Source organism: Xiphophorus couchianus, chromosome 7 (assembly GCF_001444195.1).
Source record: "Xiphophorus couchianus chromosome 7, X_couchianus-1.0, whole genome shotgun sequence".
In the NCBI taxonomy this organism is placed as follows: Eukaryota; Metazoa; Chordata; class Actinopteri; order Cyprinodontiformes; family Poeciliidae; genus Xiphophorus; species Xiphophorus couchianus.
This window is the reverse complement of record NC_040234.1, coordinates 23,209,513-23,229,220: the sequence shown is the minus strand read 5'-3', so window position 1 is coordinate 23,229,220 and position 19,708 is coordinate 23,209,513. Positions and strand designations below refer to the sequence as shown.

General features: G+C 38.3%; 1 protein-coding gene across 8 annotated transcripts in view; it reads right to left on the bottom strand.

Annotated features, from left to right (window-relative positions):
• chl1b (cell adhesion molecule L1-like b) overlaps positions 1-14,654 on the bottom strand; it is a 93,654-nt gene extending 79,000 nt beyond the window's left edge. For 5 of the 8 annotated variants that reach the window (XM_028023071.1, XM_028023076.1, XM_028023075.1 and 2 more), the window contains exon 1: positions 14,257-14,652. The gene's annotated coding sequence lies outside the window, so the exon portion shown is untranslated. Of the gene's footprint in view, positions 1-8,759; positions 8,821-14,256 lie in introns of all 8 variants that reach the window. The other 3 variants (XM_028023072.1, XM_028023079.1, XM_028023078.1) reach the window with 3 other exon arrangements.
• Between the last annotated feature and the right edge of the window lie 5,054 nt (positions 14,655-19,708).

Below are 19,708 nucleotides of genomic sequence, written 5' to 3'. Positions count from 1 at the left end.
ACAAAGACAACAGTGAATTTCGAAAACAAAATGTTGCTTGGCTACCAGAGTATTCAGAGAAAATATTGAAAAACTATAAAAAAATGTAAAAATATAAAGGTATTACTGGTGCAAAGAAGCTGATGAGCTCATTAATAATCATAAATATTTAATTATCAGAAATAATTGATGGGAGAATGTGGTTAGGGTAGGGTAACCCTAACCCTATCCCTTACCCTACCCTAACAGCTCTATTATGATCAACAAGGTTGACTAAAATGTTCTGAAGATATTAAAAATGCAAGCAATCTTGCAAATAATCTTTTCACAATGTTACACTTGAAAGATTATTTTAGGGTAGCATGGTGGAGCAGTTATTTTGCAACAAGAAGGCCCTGGGCTCAAATTTATTTCCTTTCTGCATGGAGTTTGCATGTTCTCTCTGTGCATGCATAGGTTCTCTACGGGTACAATATGTCAAAGCATCACATAATCACCAACATGCAGAGAATTAACTAGGAAGAACCTGATTAGATATTTTAGAACAGTCCAAATCCAAATGTAAGCATTTAAAACGTGTGGAGACTGGGCAATCTTAAGCTGTCTTAAGAAGGCTTAAGATTGACACTAATGACAAAGAATGGGTAACGGTTAGATTGACAATATGGAGAAACTTTGGTATAAGTTAAGAAGGAAAAATGACTTTTTGAAAAACTGGGAAAAAATGTAACATTTTACAAGGTCCACAAAAATTTCAAAGGTGGAATAATTCCTGAAGAAATTCCTTGTGTGTGAATGACGTGAACATAATCTCTAGTTTTTGTGGAGTTTGTCACACACTGGTAGTGGGGCGGTTGGAGAATATCTACAGCAGACCATGAAACAAACCTGGGACTGCAATTTCCCCGAATATTAATCCTGTCTTGGTTATCACACTTGTAGCAGATCCAAGAGAATTAGGAGCCGAGTCAATGATAAAACTCTCGGTCTCGAGAAAATAAGTGGCGATGTGTGAAAGTCAATTTAAATGCAAATTCCAGCGCTTAAGACAACACTGTCTGGAAAAGCCCTGGTGAAGAAGGTGCATTCTAAGACTAGACGAGCGCCTCAAAGTTTTACCGGTGACAGATGACACACTCGCCTTGGAGTGTGGCTGGCAGGCAATGGAGAAACGAGTCAGAGTTGCACTACATGCGAAGACTGTTGAGTGTGATTCCAAGATATCAAAGCAGGATTTTGATCGGATCACAACTATTGATCTGCTTTTGTTTCCCAAAGCCTCTGGTTTAAGCCTTTAAGCCTCTTCATATGGGCGGGGCACTCAGCGAAATGCTCTACCATTTGCTCTTTTCTTTTCCTGGTTGTTTTTTTTTCTGTCTTAGCCACGGTAGACTAATACAGCTCTTCACTGATGAATGCAGACAAACAAAAGCACTAATTCCATAGCTGCAGGGTGTTATTCTATCTATAAACGTACATGTTTCCTTTAAGAACAACATGATTTATTTGAAACAAACCGTCCACCCTCCAGAGGTACACACAGGTTTCCCTCACAGCTAATTAGCAAGTGGCACTTAATCAGGTTCTGCTTTTATGACACAAAACTGTCGCCAATATTTTCATTCCGAGCCTTTTGTTCAGTTTACTGAAGCAGGTCATTATAGATATTCAGTGTTTTGCTTTCTGCTTGAAATATTCACAGTTCGCCCTCCACTCAGAGCTCACAGACACAATGTTATCTCTCTCATGGGTTCATGGGTGATGGAAACAGCCCGCAGCTGTATTTCTGTAGCTGAACGAAGCGTGAATGCTTCATAAAGAGGAACCTTAAAAGCTTTGATAGAAGAAATTTAAAGCTAAAATTACACTGGGACAAAAACTATTTTCTCATAGTGCCTTGTGAAATATTCAAACCTATTAGATTTTTTATTTTTTTACATCAAGTTATGCTACATTTAGGGCTGGACGTGTAATGTATTCATTTTAATTCATCAATTACATTGATTTCAATGTGTTAAAAATTTTAACATAATTTATTTTTTTTTTACATACAAAAATCCAGAGCTGGGACCTTTGTATTCATGTGTTTCTAAGCGACATCAGCAAGCAAAAGCAATGGACAAAGCTGCTTCTCCTGGCCAACCGGGAGTTAGATTTTTGCTTCAAAAAACAATCTGATCGGACACTCGAAAACACTATTGTGTTCAAGTTGTGCTAAAATGAGTTAGCCATTTTAGTGAAACTTCTTAAGCCTAAAATAGCATCTCTATGCTAAACATACTGCAGCAGCACAGATGGCCCCAACGCTAATGTCAGCAATACAATAGTAACCAATCTGATGGGTGAATAACAATATCAGACAATATCTTTGTTGTTGAGCTTTTATATCTATTTATTCAATAATTTAGCAGTAAAAAAAGGATTTTGAAATGAAAATGTTGCTATTCAGTTTTCAATTAAATTATGATTAGTGGGTTGCTGTGGTGGTGCAAAGGTAAAGCACAACCCACGTAAGGAGGCCTTAGTCCTCGACGCGGCTGTCGCAGGTTCGATTCTCAGCCTGATGACCTTTGCTGCATGTCTTCCCCCTCTCTCACTACCCAGGTTCCTGTCTGAGCTCTCTCAAAGGCAACTAAAGCCAACAAAACCAAAAAAGGAGATGTTTCTTCTTCTTCTAACCATGTATAAGGAAGCTTATCAGAATTCATAGGAAGATGAATGCAGTTAAATACAGGGCAATCCAGGGAAAAGACATAATAGATATGGCACCAGGTCAGAGGTTCCTAAACAGCCCGAGATCCATGTTGACGAGGCTTAATCAAAGTCCAGGCATACAGTGATGTTCACATCACAAAACTGATGTTCACAGATGCTCTCTTTCTAATGCCACTAAGCTTGAATTATTTAGCAAAGAATGCATGCAGCAGTAATTCCAAGAATAGGTGGATTCCAAATATAAACTTTTCAGATTCTTCTTCATTCAAGAAAAAAAAAAAAAAATTAAAATGACTGGACTCTTTCTTCCACTTCACATGTACAAAAAATCCCAATAAAAGACAATTCAGTTTGTAGTTGTGACAACATGTGGAAAAGTTCGACGTCTGTGTCATATTTCAAAAAGAACTAAATGTACAGTATATTAAGCTCTACTGTAAGATGATGAATCTTTTTTACAATTAATACTGATATGGTTCAGATTTCATAGTGAGCACTTCACTCTGGTGCTGGAGCTGCGCTTAGCAAAGGCTACATGAGACTGATTAGCTCCAGCAATTAAACTTACATTCCTACCACTGACCTGCTGTGTCTCTAAATGAGTCCATTAGTGACTAAACTGTGAAGTAATTTAGCACCAAGCTATTTTTTTTAACCCCCCAAACACACCAGCGGTCCCACAAACAGGCACCCAGCCATGCAACTTTACTAACAGGCGACCCTCCAATTTTTGTTAAAATTCCACTGTAAACCATTTAAATATTCCAATTTAATAGAGAGCTGTAAAAACAAGAAGTCTTGATTTCTGGAGCTGTGATAATAATGAGGTCAAGGAGCTCTGTGGTTCATGCTTGTTAAAAAAAAAAAAGAAAAAGAAAAAAGAATGAAGATGGGAGCTTTCCTCAAGCCAATGAATTGATTTGGATCTGCACCAGCTTGGCAAGATTCTTTTACGCTAACATTTGCTGTGTCTGGGGGTGAGAACATTAAGAAATATTCATGCTGAGATCTGGCTCACTGTGCAGGACCCTGAAGGACAACTGCAAAGACTTTCAGAGATAAATAACCTTCACAAGCTGCTGGGAAGTTTGTTCTGAGAAAAGTTCTCAAAATAAGCGAATGGAGAAGAATATTGAAATTGTTCTTGTTGCAAAACGACACACAAGGTCCAGAATCAGTACAAATGTGGAGTATTTAATATATGTTTGCATGAAAAGAAAAGTTTATGTATTATCTCTTATCTTGTGGTTTAAATAAAATATGTAACATTATTGGGGTTTCTGCTGTTTTCACCAACTCAAATTTTAAACTTTTGAAGACCATTATGACCTTATGTAATATAAGCCCTATATTACAACTGAAATGTGCAAAAAAGTATGTATTGTATATATTTTAAAAAACATAAATAAGTGTGAGATTAACTAAAGGTTTTGCCACATTCTTTACGTTAGTAGTAGAAGGATCTGTTTTGTGTCTGTTTGACAGCAATAGGCACCACAGTGCCAAGCTTTCTGTGAATGTAGCATCATATAAGTTAGCACTGTACAGTTAGCATCATGTGGGTTAGACAAGGCAGGACGTCCAGCCATCTGGTAATAACTTTGCATTTCCCTGTGATAGATGCAAAAAAGTTTGACAAGATTACTGTGAAAAAAACTACAATAACTTGATTAAGTAGTCCTGCCACAACAAAAAGTTTAAGACTTTATCAATCTTAAGGCCAACTTGCATTTCTAAAGCAATTTTAAGGCCTTGATTTTAGATGCATAACTTTAAGAGCTTTAGAGGATGTGAGAACACCGTGATTATGCTCATAGATTATTCTGTTCATGTGTTTGCCCACTTAACAAATTGACCACTCAACTCTACCTCTTTGTTTCAGGGCTTTAATCATGCTTGATCTGCTCTCTCTGTGCTTGACTCTGAGGCGCGATGGGCCTGTAAACAGCCTCTTTGTATGCACATCAGACACTGGCCTCATAGGTTCACACCACATCAACATACACGGAGGTGAACAGTCCACTTCCAGGACCCAACAGGCCCCCGACACGACGTAATGAGATCCCAGGGGAACACGGAGAATTACTGCCATTATGACATTCCCAGGTCTACAACTCATCGTCATCGCCTATGTCCAGACAGAGATTATCTCATACACACCAATTACAGATCAGTATGGTAACACTTTAGTGATTTTGTTCTGGAAGCACAAAAAATTCCAAGTGTTGCATATACCTTTGATGTCCAGATATTTATAGCTATAACTAGACTTGATCAGAAAGTACAAGCTGCTGATTTTATTACTTGATAAAGTCAATCAGTCAGTCAGGATTCCATCTTGAGGTGTGGTTTAGGTACAAATCTCCCCTGGCAGACTTAGGCAAACAGCTTCTTAATGTGCCTGTAAAGGATATGCAAAAAATGTCTTGTCTTTATTTCCTTCAGGTTTCTGCGAAGAAGGTATGACATTTTGAGAATAAGAGTTGATTGAGAATGGTAAAAATAAATAAATAAATAAAAATCAACTTGATCTTGGACTCTCCTCTGACCAGGACTGATTAAGTAACTTCAGGTTGCAGGCACATGGTTAGAAAAAGCTATTCATCAGAATAAAGTGCATGCTTGCTGGAACATCAGTCAAACTGACTAAAGTCTGCATCATTGTTTTTGTCGGTCTCAGTCATCTGCCCCTGTATTTTCCTGGGCCATTTATTGAAATAACAACTATGTGTGGATGTTGTTGCATTGAAAGAAGCAATTTTGACACATTTACTAGCAAATGTCCCAGCTCTGCAGCACTGGGTATGTTGCATTTCTTCACTGTGCTGTCCTCTGTGTCCCCTGCCTGTCAAAATGCTCCTCTTGGCGCCCTTCACTTTGATCTCCCAAGGGTCCTTCAGTAACCTTATCCATGCAGCCATGCACAATACCCTTCATTGGACACAAAGCCGGAGATAGCATGCTCCTCTGTTCCATTCTCTGCATTTGTCACTTTTGTGCTTGTGATCTTTGCTCATTTCACCTCTGGATGAATGAATTATTCCAAACCAAGCCTTCAATAGAAATGGAAATCACCCATGTTACACACCGACTATAGGATAATAACTCTTCCCTCTTTAAGGTATAAATGTCAAGCTTGTTGTTCCTTTGAGAATCTCATGCATGTGTCGATGTTTTAATATATGAACAGGGAAGGCAGAGGATATGTACACTGGCCCAATAGAGGTATTATAATTCTGTGCTGACTAGCCAAAACCAGGACAGCCAGTTTGGAGAATGAGCTTGAAGCTGACAGCAGTTCATCATGGGATTGCGGTTACCCACTCATAAAAGCTCCTTTCATTGGTCCTCATTATTGCTTATGGTTTTCATGTAAGCCTAATCTCAGATGATTAATTAAACATAAAGACTACAATTTCAAAGCCAGATGAAGCAAAATAGCACCACATATCACAGCCTTCACAGTGAATGCCACAAAGGAGGGGAAACGCTTCTGAAAAGCAGCCTGGAGGCTGGGATTAGAACACAACAAGTGGAACACAGTCACTAGGACATAATCAGAACAAGGCACTCTCTTTGTTGCTTTTTTATCTTCTTTTTGGTTTTGAGATATTTAAGCACAAAGAAATGGCAAACAACATGGGATGACTGGAAGTGGAGATCTACTGATTGGATTTTTCTGTTGGTGGTTCTAGTTCTGAGTTTCTTATCTTCTTGGCTTCTACTTTGAGTGTTTTCAAGTATTATCAGTAGGGCCAGTACTTTTACTTGTTAATTATGATTGATTAATTTTAATGCATTAAAAAAATTATGCATTTAATTGCTTTTTTGTTTACATACAAAGCTTACGCCAGGAATCTTTGTATTCAGGTGATTTTCTTACACCGGTAAATGTGGTGCACAAGCATCATCCACAAGAAACAGCAATATACAACAAAGTCACTTCTCTTGGCCTACTGGGGGTTAAATTTTGCTTCACAAAACAATCTGATAAGATGATGCAAAAGACTATTGCTATGTTCAAGTTCTACTTACAGGAGGTGAGTATAATAGAGCCATCAACGGTCAAATAACAGATTAAAAACAATAAATATATCTACTATTGAGATCATATTTCTATGTATTCAATAATTTAGCAGCAAAAATGTTTTTTTAAATTGAAAATGTTGCCTAATTTGTTAATATATAGTTGAACTGAATGCAATTTATTACCATTACTTATAGAAACTGAAATTAGCAAATAAAACAGAAAAATGTGTTGCAGGCTCTTTAATACAGTTGGTTTAAAATTTAAGAGAAAATTAAGAACTTACCAAATTATCCCAATTTAATTTTTAATATTTCTTGAAAACCATCTGAGTTGTACTGAATTCAAAAAAGAGCACAAGAATATACTGTTGGTTGATATTCATGTACACTAAAAAAAGTTCGGGAATCATTGCTGTAGACATTAAATTTATAGAACAAAACCATCTTGTCGTATTTGAGCTGCTGATTGTTCCAAATGTCTTCAATAGTTGGCAGAAAATACCAGTAAAAAATGTTCCAAGAAAACAACCTCTGATAGCAAAAATAGAGAACAATGACAAGCAGAGCTACACCCTAAGAGGTGCAGGGATGCATGCATAACACTCCGTCAGCTCAGGCTCCTGGCTCCTTCCTCCCTTGAGCTGCTAGGAGAAGCGCTGAGCGTACCAGATAACATTGACCACACCACAGGTTTGTCCTTCTGTCCTGACTCTCCAGGTTAATTAACCCACAGCGCCGAGCCGTAGATCACGCCAGCTACATTTTCCCTTGATGATGCACTGACCTGTTAAATAAGAAATAAACCTTGATTCTAGTAATCAGCACTTCTTATCTTTTTCTTTAGTGGAAGGAATCCGGCTCCTCTCTGGACCACTCACAGGTACGCTAAAAATAAATCTGGTGAATTAATATATGTATATTGCCAGAGAGTAGGCAACGGGATGAATATTTCATGTAACCAAACACGCTGTGTAAAATCGTGCCCCTTCCAGCTGTCATCGATGACAGACATGAAAGAGGAGGGCTCCAGTACGGTTGAGGTGCGGCAACCCCCTACTCCGCCTGCAGCACCAGGAGCACCGGTCCTCCTTGTAATTGCTTCTAGCGCTGGAGCCTGAGCTGAACATGAATTAGGGCCCGGGCAATTGCTAGGCACTATGCTTTCAAGACATACATGCCTCACCTTCGAGGTTGACTTCCCTCACAGACAGCACCAGCACTCCTGATAGGGTGGCTGCTTAGATAGACAATTAGTCTGATAGTGCAGGTAAGTTGACGCTCACTGTTGGAAGAGAGGATTCTCTAATCTCTAAAACCCATCTGATACTCCAGATTTTATCCGACAAGCTGGATTACAACCTGAAATTACATTCCTGCGGCTGATAAGAAATGTATCTGTTGCAGTATGAAGACAGTAAAGCAGCAGACCTTTCAAATATTCAACCAGAGAACGTGTTTATTTCTCAATTCGACTGAGGCGGAGTGCATCTTTGGGTCTCCTGTGTTCCATATCAGGTCTGCCTGTGCTGCCTGTGGCTACCAACAAAGAGCACTTTGTTTCTTTCTTGCTTCCAACTCTCGAGCCCCACATGCTGCAACCGGGACAGTAAAAGAGAACGCGCTCCATCGGCTTAAACACTGACGCTGCAAGGCAAGCATACACCTGGGCAAGCAGATATACAACAGGGTCCTGTAAAAATACACTTCTACATTGTGGGAGTTCTTTCTACAATAGAAGCAGAAGAGCTGATGAGTGTACTTCTAGGGCAACCCTGGAAGTAAACCTGTTACAGGTTACAAAACACTTGAGACAGTGGGATGTAGGTTCCACTTCCAGCCGGCCAACCACCCTTAGATAGTCCCACAGCTACGATGGAATGCTTTTAAATTGGGGTCTGCAACTTCAGTCGACAAGAACCATTTGGTCACATTCGGCCACATTACAGTTACAAACTTGAATGTATTTTATAGGAATGAAATACACACAAAGCACATAATATAGCTGCATTTACAGATGAATTTAATGGCTGAATTACCTCCTCCAGATGTTGTTAGGTGCAGCAGAGACCTGATTGGTGTGTTGGAGAAGGGCTGAACCTAGAAGGTACAAAGTAGCTGTTGAGGAACAGATTCTTTGTTCCCTTTGAGTGTTATGACGTGGCACTCTTACAGTCTCTAAAAAGACAACTGGTTTTGTATATTTTACTCCTTAAACATCTACGTGAGGGGCAGGAGAAAGTCCAGGTGTCCCCTTAAAGTTGGAACTCTCAGTCAGCTGAATTCTGATTGAGAATCTGTATGACTTCGGCCACAACGGATGTTCTGTTTGCTGCTGTGTTGAAATCCAAATGATTAAACGGATGATTAAAAGGGATGAAAAAGGGTCCATGAAATGCGGCAGGTTGGAGCTGCATATTAAGTGGCACTGCCTGACATGGAACGGGCTGAGAGATGCTCGACACATTGCTTGTCCAATTACTGGCTCTGGTTCAAATGTGCTTTGGTGAGAAGCATTCGACCTACTTCTGGACACAAAGCGCTGCTGGCCTGAATTCAGAGGGGGGAGGCAGGTGTCCACGTGTGATAACAAGTGCTATTAGAGGTTGTTGTCTTTGGCCTAAAAATTAAATTTAGGCTTCCTCTGCTCACCTGATGGGTGATAATGAACTTTGGAGGACCTATGTGCTTTTGGGCACCCCCCACCCGCTGGTTTGAATCGGACATCTCATAAAAGGAAGACAATTAAAAGAACTCACGGTGTCCTCCACTTCACATGGTCTTAGTGTTTAACATCACCAGGCACCCAAAGCACCAGCTGAAGTTTTCTTTTGGTGGCATGTTTACTAGGAGATTTTTTGCTTTCTTCTGTGACAATATAGGCCAAGTTGAAAGTTGCTTTTGAAGCAAACCGAGAAAAGCATCAAAGAGAATACAAATACCGAATTAGGAGTAAACTACAGAGAATTGCTGTTTTCTGGGATTCCCTCAAAGGCAGATGACTGCACAGAGACACCGAAAAACAGCAGCGAGGAAACAAAACACTTAGCTCCATACATGCATTTCCATACCTTATTAATATTCATAACAAGGGGAATCTCTCCATCAACCATATGAGAAAGAGGGGGTGTTTGTTAAAGCCCAACAGAAATAGCTAACAAGTTTTCCATCCACATCCCATCGATTACAGAATCCACTGATAAGCGCTACCAGGTCTCTGATTTAAATGTCACTCTAATGCGATTTTAATCATGCAGATTTAACTCTCATCACTCATCGTAATCTGTTGGCAGGCGTGTTTACGCTCAGTCGTTGACGCCTGTAATGATGAGCTGTTTCCTCAAGTGTGCAGTGGGATTCAGGAGAGCTCAGGTAATTTAATCATGGGAACATCTTAGGGGGCAGGGAGGGTTGAGTTTGCCTGTAAACATATTTTGACTTTTGAGGGTATTTTGTATCACACTATGAAATTTGTGATAAATTTACAGCACAGCAGAAAATCTGCTGGAATTGTACTACATGTGTGCAAACCTGGACACCACTATCCAGTGCAGATTAACCACAAAGCAGTGAATATCAACATTGTGTCTTATCTCAGGCCGGTCTAAAAGCACGCTCTTACTGCTGATAGAGAGATGTCTCATCTAGGGCTGAAACGATTCCTCGAGTGATTCGAATACCTGGATTATTAAAATTCCTTGAGGAAAATTTATCTGCCTTGAAGTTTCGTTAAGTTATATTTTATTATTTAATGCACCGTGTTCCAGCCGGGTTATTACTTGCGTTGCACAGCGCTCTCACTTCCATCTGAGTTGTTAACGAAAGCTAAGTGTTAGCAGCATAACGTCCAGTTTTCAAGTTCAGCTTGGGAAGATTTTATTGATTCATGATAATGGCGTGATGCCTGGAGTACGGCAGCCTTTCTCCTCCTGGAGCTGCTGCCTGGTGGCTGGTTCAGAGCGAACGGTGGGGAAGAGAGCTGCAGATGTATTTATACAGGTGAGCGGATAGACTGAACACTGCGGGCGGCTGAGCATAAGATAATTAACGTGAGTGTAGCTTTACGGACGAACAGGAAAATGTATTTCATATCATCCTGGTCTCAACAAATGGGTGGCGGAGCTCATCATGGCGGCACGTAGCTGGTAGACGAGTTTCTGTGTGTGACGAACCGAGGGGTTAAATCCCGTCGCTAACATGAACACAAAAGCTATAAGTGTTTGGGCAAGGTGAGAATTAATCTGTTAAACTCAATGAAGATAAATACATAAACCAAAAGCTGGAGTATAGACATTTTTTATAAGCGTATTTGTGAGCCTGCCTCTTTATTATTACACTGAATATAATTTCAGATTCTTGTACAACTTTTCTGCAGTTTAACTATGAAAGTGAGCTATTATTGTTACAGGTTAATTTTCTAAACTACAGAAAAGTTATTATTAGCTCAAATTTTAAAAAATTGGACTGACGTTGATATGCAATAGTAATGCTGCTGTTATGTTAGATTTACCAATGTTTTATTTTATCTTATTTTATCCGATTACTCGATTAATTGTAAGAATAATTGATAGATTACTCGATTACTAAAATATTCGTTTACAACAGCCCTAATCTCATCCGTCCTGCAGTGTTGGTGAGTTCTCATCATATGAGTGAATAGTGAACACGCCTGTGTTATGGGCAGTGACCAAACCATTTCTATTTACTGACTTGCTCATGTAAATGAAAAGCAAACATCTCTCTTCAATTAACAAAAAAATTTAATAAAAAATTAACAAAAATAATAATAAAAAATATATAGATAAAAAAATTAATAAAAAATTATAAATGATTAAAATAAATAAATGCAATTCTTCAAATATTGTATTTGTGTTATTCAAATCTGACTTGATATTTACTCACCGCTGAACCAAAACTAACACTTCTCCAGCATCAGGTCAGAATCATTTCATCAAGTTAAAAACACTGTAGCAACACAAGAGAAACCTAGACAATCACAGTAAAGTATAGTCAGAGGGAGAGCACAGTGGTGTACTCCTTATGAGGGCATAAAACAACAGAAAAGGTTAGGTGTGGCCATTAATTCTTATGTAAGTAGGTTTTAGTCACATTCATTTTTGTGTAACAAGCATATCATTTTTGTACAGTTATTTTGGTATTTTTATTCATTTGTGTTTATGTACATTAAGTAACCAGATTTTCTCCAGATTGTTCTAACTAGTTTAACAGGTAAACATTGCACTTTGTATATTTATATAAATTGTGTCATATTTATTCATCTGTACTAATCACCTAGCTGTGTTTTTGCAGACCATTACTGTTTACAAAGAGCCTGCAAATTCTATACTGCATCCACACAGCCTTACTATGATTCAGTTCATACTAATGTTCTGTTAATGATCCACAGTATCAAGCCAGACTTCCAATATAGGATTTTTTTTTTAATGCTCTGTAGTGGACACTCTAACAAATCCTGACCTCTGCTACCTGCTGCTGCTGTACTGTCCTTAAGTTTGCCAGTTGCATGGCATACAGACTTTGCAGTTTCATTTTCTGCAGCCAGCTTTAATCAGCCTTCAAAGTGGAGCACTAAGTTTGTAGAGTAACAGTCATTTTTTTCTGGAAGGTTTGCTCCCACATGTTTAACTAGGAACACCAATAAATCTGTTACTAGCCACATTCTCAACAACTTATGTCAAAACAAAAAGAAAACATGCCAACATTGGCATGAGTTCACCTATGTTAGAGCAGCATTTTAAGACTAATTTTGGGACAATACATCACTCACAGCAAAATACAGAGGAGATACTGCAGAAATATGAACAGAATTGATCGTTGACTGAAACCTTCGAATGATGAAATATTGTGTTATTTTGTCACTATCATGTTTTCAAGCACAGACATGACATTGATTTTACTAATTTCAATAAAAATAGAGGTGTGGGACTTGGCGTTGGTGTATAAATCTAAATGGATTGAATCAAGGGATAAAGGTGTAGTCCCAATAGAAAGTACTCACCCCGTTGGATGTTTTATTCCTTTTATTGCTTTATAAATTAATCATGATCAACAATTTGGGCTTTTTTTGAACAAAATAAAAGACAAAAAACATTCTTTATTGTCATAGTAAAACTGATTTCTACTAAATAAGGACAATTAAATAAATATATAACCAAAAATGAGTGCCTGAAAAATATTATTCCCCTTTAAAGTGACTTACCCCAATTAACACAGGTCGCCTGGAGCTCACCTGAGTGTAGTGAGTGATTGTGTCTGGAAGGTCCATTCACCCATAAGAACATTTATTATCTAGCAAGACAACGACCTGAAGCATCCAGCTAAAGCTACACAGAAATAGTTTCAAGACAATAAGGTGAATGTTCTGGAGTGGCCTAGTCAAAGCCGACACCTCAATTCAATATAGAATTTGTGGCAAAACTTTAATAGGGCTGTTCAAAGAATATTTCCATGCAGCCTGTCAGAACCTGAACAGCTTTGCAAAGATCAATGGAGAAAAACTGAAATGACCAAAAGTACGTCTTCTTAATACGGACTTGAAGGGGGGTAAAAAAACCAGCATTTTTTGTCAAAGAAGCCAATTTTTTATTTTTATTTTTTATCATTATTGATTCAGAAAAACAGTAAGAAGGATAAAATAACCAAAAAGGTGAATACTTCCTGCAAGAACTTATTATTTTATCTGCCAAACTACAAAGTAACAAGTGACCCAGAGTATAAATGAACCAGGGGTACAATGACAACATAAAGTGGAATTTAATTTATTTTTTATTTTTAAATTATTTCTAAGTATGGTCTTAATATTTATATCATTAACAAATGAAGAATAACAAATAACAAATGAAGAACTTGCTTCTTGATTTGCAACCTCATACTGTTCATTTCTACTGTGAAAAAATACACCCAAGAGTATAAATATGAAGATGGCAGATATGAACCACTGTGTCTAGAAACACTGAAGCCGTTTATGAGAAGAGAACCGCCGACTCTTCTCCTGCTTAGCCGAATGATCTGAATCTCAGTAAAGAGACGAAATTCAAATCACTCTAGAGGAATAGAACATGGGATGATTTCTGGTCATTACTTGTCATAAAAAAATTAAATGAAATACATTTACGTCAGAAAAATACCAATCATACATTTTTTTTCTAAAATATATAAAATTCAAAATCAGCTTTAGAGTTTTATTGTTACTGTCATTTTACTTATCGGGGAAAATGATCAAATATACCTTAACCTAGCTTCCCCGCTACTTTTTACACACTTTTACACTCAAGTCATGAAAATATTAAAAAGGAGTCCAGAGACCCTAACCCAAAACACGACTCACTATCTCAGTTTCCCCCTTTTTTAAAAAACATGAACACAGCCGACACCTGCCAGTATGAAACAAACGCAGGTGCTTCGCCCACTCTAGTGGTGATGCCAAATACCTCCGTGTTCAAACCAGCGACGTTCACATGCTATAAAACCAGCAACTCTCAACTAGGAGAATTTTAGACAGAGCCAGAAACTCACCCTCAGGTGCAACTCATGCCGCAGCTCTTCTTTCCAAAGTTGATTTGCATCCACCGCCGGAAGAAAGAGGTTGGAGGTGTAACCGGTAAAAACGTAGAGCCTCTTCGTTTCGCTGTTGGTTTTAACCGGAGCAGCTCCGTTTCTCCTCCTCCTCCCTCTCCACCTTTCCTGGATGCTGCTGCTCCTTTCGTTTCTCCTCCTCCTCTCCTCTTGCCTCCTCACGCGCCACCGCCAGACTTGGTGGGGGAAGAAAAAAAGTAATAGGGGTCTCTTCTCTTCCTCCTCCTTCAACAAAGACAGACTCAGAAGAAAAGCAGGGACCCTATCGCAGTCAATAGGTTTCACAAAACCCCATGGCAACGCAGTAACACAACTTCCCCGCGTTGTGACCGGGTTAAAGCGCCCCCACCTCTTTCTGTCCAGACCCCCCAACAACTGTGACTGACATTATTCCCAGGCTTCACAGAGAGCAGGTTAAAAAGGGTGGAGGCGGAGAGGAGGGACGGGGACTAAACTCTGCTGGTGAGGATGTTGTTCAAACATGGAGAAGAGTCAAAAACGTTTCAATTTCCTACATCAGTAGGCAGTTTAATGCGTTTCCCTGCACAGAATTTAACGAATTTCCGTGTTTCAAACTAGAGTCACAGCAGCTCCTGTAACACTAACATGTCCACATGATGGGTTTTGATTATAGTGCTTTATAAAAGTATTTATACCCCTGCAACTTTTTCCACATTGTGCCATTGAATGTATTTTGCAAGGTTTTCATATGTTTGACCAAGACAACATAAAAATAATAAATACACACTATCCATCCATTTTCTAAACCTGATGTGTCAAATAAAAACCAAATAAAATAAAGCCAGGCTTGATCTTGTCAGATAATACATGAAACTGACATGTACTTAAATACTGTTCTGTTTGTTACAGTATTTAAGTACATTTTCATGTTTTTGATTAAAAGCCATCTTCTTTTTATCTTAAGTCTCTCTTAAGATATTCCCTGAATAAACATTTTTAATAGATTTTTTTGTCCCCATACATTTTCTAAAATGCGAGGATAAAGTCTGTTTGGAAATTGGTAGCTGTAGAAAAACAAAAATCGGACATTTTTTGTCCTTTCAAAATGTTTCACATCTCAAAATCTGAAGAAACCGAAAATCAGAACTAGAACTGATCCCCGTTCAGATGTCAGTTCCTTTGACAATGTCACCTTACTGTCTAAAAGTGATTTCATTCTGTAAAACATAAATGCAACAAAACATTTCAGTAAGACGTGATAAAAAAAAAGTTGAGCAAAATGTACATTTTAACTCATAGGACTGTTCTTTTGTTTTACTAGGTAATGGGCAAGAAAAAGTCATCAAACATCTAAAACTTTAAAGTCTAAAACCTTAGCACAAAGTTGTATCATCTGCCTCACCTCTGTGGTCTCGCTTTTTGCAAGTGACGGATTGCGGCACATTAACAGGTGCTCTTGTGCTGTCAACCTGGTGTATATCAAGGGAACTCCACTGCTTTGATCACACAGCCAGTCCCAGTATTGCACTCTAATGGTGTCTGTTGGGATCTGTGATTTCAGCACCTCTGACAGTTCGGGATCATTAGGAACTCTTTGCATCAGCGGAGCGAGCAGGAAAGGTCAGCAAGAAATCAATTTATCCAATAACCTCAGGCTCAGACGCAGAGATGGGGCCGATCTTCAACCTGGGAAATGACAAGATGGGAAGAGCTTCCTGGCTGGTGCCAGGAATGTTGAGGAGCTTGCTATCGGTCATCTTTGACTCATCGGGGCGTTTGAGATATATATGTAAGACAGGAAGTCTCCTGATTTGAGCTTGGAAATGGAAAAAGGTTTCAACTGATAAAAGAATTGATTATCCTGTGGCTAAGTGCTAAGGCTAATTTTGTGCTAATTCACATAGGGCCAGAAGAGGCTCAAATGTGTACATATGGATGCATACGCCATAAAAAGTTGAAAATGAAACCTCTCTTTAGTTAACTTCTTCAAGTTTCTTGTATTGGTCTGACTGCACATTTCATTAATTTTTATGACAGAATTGGGAGAGCAGTGAATGTCTTTTAGCATAGTCCACAAATTTACAATATGGCTTCCATCAGGGCTTTGAGATAGATTATATAATGAATATTTTACTATAAGATATTATAAGATATTTCTTTGGGTTCATTGTCCTGTTGGAAAACCCATAGTCTAACCTTATGCATTAGGTTTCAAGAATCTAATGCATAAGGAAAATGGTTAAAATGTTTAATAACAGTCCAGAAACCAGGTTAACCCAGGATCACAATGGTTATCACACAGAACCCAGTTTTACATTTACAGAAATGTCCAAGAAAGAAGCCACTGTTCCAAAGTTGGCACCCTACAGCTTACCATGAATGTCCATCTGTCAACTTGGACAAACCAAAAGCCTTCAGGAAAATTAAAGGTGATGGTCAGACAAGACTTGAACTGGGATATTTGGCCACATTGAGAAGAAATGTGTTTTGAAAATTCAAGATAAGTCAACGCTGGTGCATAACCTCGAGTGGATGATGTAATGACCGGTGGTGGTACCGCAGCACAGTCCAACTTGGTAAAGTTCCAACAGGCAGCTTCAAGTATAAAGGACTAATGCAGGAGTTTCCCTACCACCCAAACAACAAAAGCTTGACTTTAATGCAAAACCAGTAAGCCTATTTTATTTTTTAAACCAAGTATTTATGTTATTTTAAGTCAAGAAAGACAGCTTTATTTATCTTTTTATAAAAACAGTTTTCATTTCAAATGTGCACAAAACTTTGTCTTTATTACACTAATGTCAAAACACAAAATTTTGCAATTCCATTAAATAAGAAATACAACTAAAATTGCAAGTGAATAGGTTTGTTCACACATCAAGTCATTAAAAAATTCAAACTACTTCCTTTTTTCTTCTTCTTCATATTTTGTGCCAGGGGCAAAATCTGGTTGTTGATCATGTGACTTTGTGATGTGATTAAAGTGTTACCATTGCAACTTTACAAAATAAACCAATTTTGATACAGTCAAAAAAGTCACCTCATCCTAGCACCAAAACTTTATGAAAAAATTAGTTTTTCAAAATCAGCGTATTTCCTTTAAGTTAATTTATTTTTTAAATGTTAAATTGCACAATTATGCGGTCAGTGGTAATGGATCCAATGTCTGAAATGAATGGGTTATGCTTCCGTGGCAGGAAACCATATTTAATATGTACACTCTATAGTCTCAGAAGGTGTAAATCTACAACAGGGCTCTGGTTAAAAGCTAACTGGAAACGTCCCAGTTTTCTTCCTCCCTTGGAATCATCTTCATCTGGGTGTTACCAAAAAGAAAAGCCTTGAGAGCTCTCTGTTCCCAAAGAAAGGAAATGAACAGATTGAACTGAATCCAAATAACTTGATTTAGGTCATCATAATTGCACTGAGTGGATTACACAATGGTTAGACAGAGCAACGAATGGAATACGATACCTCTGCGAGGTGCACCGTGCTGCAGCGGGTGCTCTTATCAAATCTAATTAGATTTGGTGGAACATCTGCTTCTTTCCTACACTCAGTGTGAATCTGGCTCGGCTGTAAGTGTTAAATGAGATACAGTGGCTTAAGGTCTTGTTCTCAGCTAACCTGTAGGAGGGCTGGTTAAAAGAGGTGTACTTATATGTAAACTGATTAGGCTGGTTCCTATTTTCCTGCTGTCACCATAATATTCTGTCTTTGTTTGCATATAAAGGCTTAAAGCAGCATTAAAAAGCACATGTCACACACAGGCTATGATTTGAAAACATTGAACCAAATTTAAATGAAAATGTGAGAAGCGTTGGGGTTTGTTGCAGTTGAAAGGCAAACCTAACGACACCTCAAGGCAACCAATTCAGACTGTTTATGGTGAACATTTCTGTCAATATCTATTGAGTTTGCTTATGTTCTGTAATTACTCATGTATTTACAAGTGTACCCTTCCCATTGCTCCTGTTTCATTATTATAGCCCTTAGTCCTAGTTCTCAGTTGTGTCTTTAAGTTCTCACAACACTGTGGCATCATCTGTAAAACACATGGATACTTTCATAGATTTGTGTGTGGGAATAATTTTCAATCTATGGAAAACACCATCAGTTTTAGGCTCAGCTAGTTTTATTTATCATAAATTAATCATTCTCACTCAAATTGATCAGTGTCTTACAATTGCAAAAACAACTAATGAATTAGTTTAAGGGGTCATCTTATCATAAGCAAGAAATTATTGACAAGATCACAAATCAAGGGATACATTGAGCAAAGGTATCAGTCAGGATAAAATAGCAAACCACCCAATACTATTATCGAGGCATCCAACAACAATTAGAGGAAATATGGTACATAACTAAACCTGCATATTTATCCATTAGTATTTAATGTACTAACAATGTCATCTGTTGTCCATGTCTCTAAGCAGTGGAGTAGGGTTGCATGTAGAAGCCTTTTTCTTGACAGAGCTATATCCTAGCTAAAATCTCCTGTGACTTTTGAGGGGAATGTGTTGTGGTCTAATAAAATTGAACTTAATTTTTTATGAAATGAGGCATTAGTATTAAATACTGAACACTGCTCTTGACAGAACCATGAGGCTCGCAGTACTTTAGAGGTTGTTCCAGCTTTTCTGTGACCTCCACGATGAGTCGTCGGTGCAGTCCTGGAGAATGTTTTAGTTGGTCAGTCACTTCTACAAAAGTTCTCCTCCATTCCATGTGTTCTGCAGTTGTGGATAATGTTTTAGTGTGGTTCACAGGAATCTCAAAGTTTTAGAAATGGCTTTGTAACCCTTTCCAGATCGACAGGTGTCAGTGACTTCCTCCCTCACCTGTTCTTGAATGTCTTTAATTTGGGGCCCGATGTATTCTTTCTAAAGATCAATTAGTCAGCTCCATGTTGTCAGATGGGTTTACTTAAGGTTCATTTAAGTGATGTATTAATCCTACATGCCAAACCTGGGAGTATTTAGAGATTGTGAACAATAAACAAGTAAATCACAGTTAATTCAAGATTGAACAAGATCATGAATTATTCTTCACAAGGATCTTAGTTGTTTTGGATCATTTTCTTCCCTTAATCATTAAAAGATTAAGGGAACAAAGCCTTTTCTTCCCCTTTCTAGAGTCAGTCTACTGTTGATAAAATAAAATACTTTGACAATGAATCAGTTATTAGCTGTTATTTAAATTCCTTATTGTTGTGTTCCTGTTTTGTGGAGAAGAAAATTGCAATGTACAAGAAGTTTTGGAAGTTTGTGTATATATCAGCCACATCACTTCTATTGCACCAATTTGTTATAGTGCACAGCCAATCCAAGTGATCTCTTTCACTCAGTGACCCTGAAAAATGTCAACAGAGTTGGAGAGTGCCAACGGTACGCCACACACTGACAAGACACAGGCTCTCCACAACGCTCTG